Source organism: Aplysia californica, unplaced genomic scaffold (assembly GCF_000002075.1).
Source record: "Aplysia californica isolate F4 #8 unplaced genomic scaffold, AplCal3.0 scaffold00275, whole genome shotgun sequence".
Lineage (NCBI taxonomy): Eukaryota > Metazoa > Mollusca > Gastropoda > Aplysiida > Aplysiidae > Aplysia > Aplysia californica.
The window spans coordinates 928924-932771 of record NW_004797545.1 but is presented as its reverse complement, the minus strand read 5'-3'; the positions used below and the strand labels follow the sequence as shown (position 1 = coordinate 932771).

Below are 3848 nucleotides of genomic sequence, written 5' to 3'. Positions count from 1 at the left end.
CTCGATAGAATCCACGGCCCGTTGACCTGCCTCCTCTGTGAGTTGGGTTACCCTGTGTGGGTTGTGATGGTGAGGGCCGAAGAGACAAAGTTGACGACTCTGTGAGTTGGGTTACCCCGTGTGGGTTGTGATGGTGATGGCCGAACAGACAAAGTTGACAAATCTGCCGCGACTCCAATGTTGTGTAAAGCACTGTCCGAAAATGTTGATGAATTATTTTCAAATTGTCTGAAGATTCTAGCCGTTTCTTGATCTAAAGTCGATGTGACCACCAAATTTGTATACTCTTGTTGAAGAAAATTTATTTGGGCTGCCACACACGTAAATAAGCAATTCAATGCACCTTCTGAAACATTTGGGCCATTGCTAGTGACCGGAATCTGGTGTAGGATTTTAATGGCAGTTTCTGAGTATCTGGCACATTTTGACAATATTTTCAATGCTTGTTTACAGTCCTGCTTTATTCCCACTGGGCTATCTCTCACTTTGTAATTATCAAGAACAGGAGTATGTTGAAGAGTTTCTTTGATTCGTTCGAAATCTCTCTGAAAATCAGCTGCAGTAGACGAAGAAGTCGTCACACTGGGACTGGTAGTAGTGGGATCGCTATTCGACCTGTCGTGGTCTGATGTGTCATTCGCTAGATCCGCGTTCACATCTTGAGCAGGAGATTTACTTTCTTGTTTCTGAAGGTTATCAATGCGTTCATTGATTTTATCAAATTGTAATTGAAAACTAGATAACTGATGGAGTATCTTAGAAATGTCTTCCTTCGCAGCCATTGGCAATAAGGATAAAATAGATTTATACCAGACTCTGTAAAATTTACTAGATCTAGATCTACATGTTTATTTCATACTTGGTCTTGTGTGTATCACACAGCAAACCAGGGCCAGGCCGGCTGGTAAGCTTAGACTAGATCTAGATATGTAGATTTAGATAGTCAAGTATTTTGAAAATTCACATCGTCATATATCTACTTATCACTCTGATGTTAAATCAACACTGGTGTATAAACTGTCCGTTTGGAATGATAAATCTAGGTTTCGTTCCCCTTTTACCGATGAAACAAATCAAATTGTATGAAGTAAACATCTGAGATTCATTATGGCGGCCGCTTTGTGAAGGTGCACAATTGCAAAGACGACGTGGAACGTTTTTAATAAATAACGTTCCGCCAAAGATATAGTGCACATCGGGTAACAAAAATTACTCAAAATGATTCCCACTCCTTCCGCATGGTGCTTGTTTTCCCTCCCTGAATACAATATTTGTTCCCCCGAGCGGAGCTGCTTCTGTCCAGACTGTATCCAGTGGGTTTCGCTGACTCCTAGTATGTGCAGTAGGGCTGGAGTCTGCTCGATTAATCGAAGGCTTGCGAGCAAACGGACGGCTCGTGCCAGAGGCTTGCGAGCGGGCTTGAGTCTTGCCCGCTACCGGAGTTGCTACTCGTGGACGGCGGACGGGCTTACTGATTTGTGTCGTGACGTCACAAACTTTTGTTTACTGAGCGCGCGATACTTCTGCCCGCGTGCCGCACGCTGACAAGCCCTAAAAACCCCTCACACTTCCAGCAATGGCGCTGTTTGGGGAGGGGAGGGGGTGGTATGGCTGGGAAAGTGAGAGGTGTTCGCCACCCCGCGCTTTCCGTAGAACCCACCCCTCCCCTTACGCCTCCTGGTGTGACAGGGTTTTATTTGTCTTGTTTGTTTTTTTGTTGTTGTTTTTTTTTTTTGGGGGGGGGGGTTTGGTTCAGTTTTTTGTTGATTAAAAAAAAAAATTATTGGGGGGAAGGATTATGTTTTGCTTTATTGATTTTCTGGGCGTAATTCGACATCATAATTAATATTTGCATGATAGAACATGCACAATACATACATAATATCAGTTACAGTGCAGCAAGATGTTTTTAAAAAAGTTATAGGCCTACAATGTAATTAACAATGTGATATAATTAACCTTAACAACGATCTTCTGATAGGGAAGCAGACAAATCAAAAGTTTCTTACATTGTTCAGAAAACAAATCACGATTGTCATCCCCTCCCCAATGCATTCTCTTCAACTTCAACTTGTTCTAAGTGTCGGGGTGGGAGTGGAAGTGTAGTTTAGGCGAGTGATTCAATTACAAGCCACGGGATGCTAATAATACTGATTTATTTTGTCAGTTAAAAATTGTTTGTAAGTCCCACCTTTATTCTGCGTCCTAAATAGTTTAGCATACCGCGACCCCAGTGCTTTCTTGTTGTATCTCCATTTTTAATACCAGTGAAAACAGCTCATAACAAAATGTGAGCCTACGAAGATGTCACATTTTCACCGTTAAAGCACCGAGGTCGCGAACGGTCTGCACTAGACTATTACAGCCCTCTTCGCCTTGCACCAAAACCAGCGCTGCCTCTCGCTTCCTCCACGTCCAGAGTTCAGAGTTCACGCCGCGAGCGGGGTGGATTACCGGTAGATCTTGCTGTTCGGTGCAGGCGAGTGTGTTTTGCCAGGGCGGTAGTTGGACCCAAAGCAGATTTATTGACAGGAGAGCAAGCCCTTAGCACAAAGCAATACGAGACGCAAAGCAGGTCTTGGGACCAAGTGCTTTGCTTTGCTGCGATTTGAGTCTTGCCTGCCGTCCGCTGCTCGTATGCCTTCGAATAATCGAACAGACTAGTTTGTGGCGCAGTGACACTGTGCGCGGGGTATCTCTCTCTCTCCCCCTCCTCCTCTCTTTCTGACGTTACGGGTTTCGCGGATTGCTAGCAGGGAGGGGAAGGAAGAGGGGGTCAGACACGAGTGGCTTCGCGGATTGCAATTTGGTGTGTGTACTTGAAGCTTAGGCTAGACTCAACGTATCATGCTGGTGATTTGATTTGATGATTTGACCTAGTGATTTGAGGCGTGTGACTTGAACTAGGGTCTTGCGAGCGCGAGCGTGTTTGCTACCGGGGTACAGCCCTAATGTGCAGCCTGTATCTCTTCATCTCTTGTACTACTTGAGAACTCTTTCCTGCTTCATACAAGGTGCGAACATTCCACGACGCTATCCCGAGAGACTTGTTCCTCAGAGAAGGTTTCAGGTCAGGAGAGTCCTTTTGGCTTTGTCCGCTGTCCTTCATTGTTCCTGCTGATGCAGAAGCTCCTCCGTCTCCCAAGATGGAAAAATAAAAAGCTGTGTTTGTCCGTGTTTCTGTAACTTACTGTTTTTTACCGGGTCGGGTAGTTGGCCCTCCCCAAACTGGCACTTTTCGGGCGACCACATCTATGCACCTTTAGTCGCCTCTTACGTCACGCAGTATCACGGCAGATGTATCCTTTGCTCCCCCATTGTAAAACTATGCCCCCCCCCCCCCCCCAACCTGCAGGGGCGACTGCTACTCTTTGGCTCTTTCTTATTGCTGTCTTTTACCCACATCCCCGATCTTCTGGTAGGAAAGATCTACACCTAGTCTTCTGGGACAAGGGCGAAAAATCATGGAGGTCCCGTGTGCAAGTTGCGCACGTTAAAGATCCTTTGGTGGTATAAAATCGGTAAGAGTAGGCTTCGGTCGCCACCCGGGCAAAATTCGAAATTTCCTCCCAAATGAAAATGTTTATTGTGTCCCGCGCGCTCATATGACCTTATGCAGTTGCGAGCGCCGTGAAACACTTACCAAATTATATTTTCCAAAGGATATTCACCAGTGGTAACCTGACCAGTAATTCGCTCTTTGGGGTAATCCAAGCGATGACGACACTTGTAGCGAGTCATTGGTGTGAGAGATAGAGAGAAAGAGAGAGAGAGAGAGATGGAGAAAGAGAGAAGGAGAGAGTGAGGGGGGGGGAGAAAGAATGAGAAAGAGAGACAGAAGGCGGAGT

At 45.6% G+C, this 3848-nt stretch overlaps 1 protein-coding gene across 1 annotated transcript in view; it reads right to left on the bottom strand.

Moving 5' to 3' along the window:
- LOC106012146 (cilia- and flagella-associated protein 221) overlaps nt 1-3848 on the bottom strand; it is a gene marked incomplete at its 5' end in the record, with an annotated part of 7384 nt that overhangs the window by 2793 nt on the left and 743 nt on the right.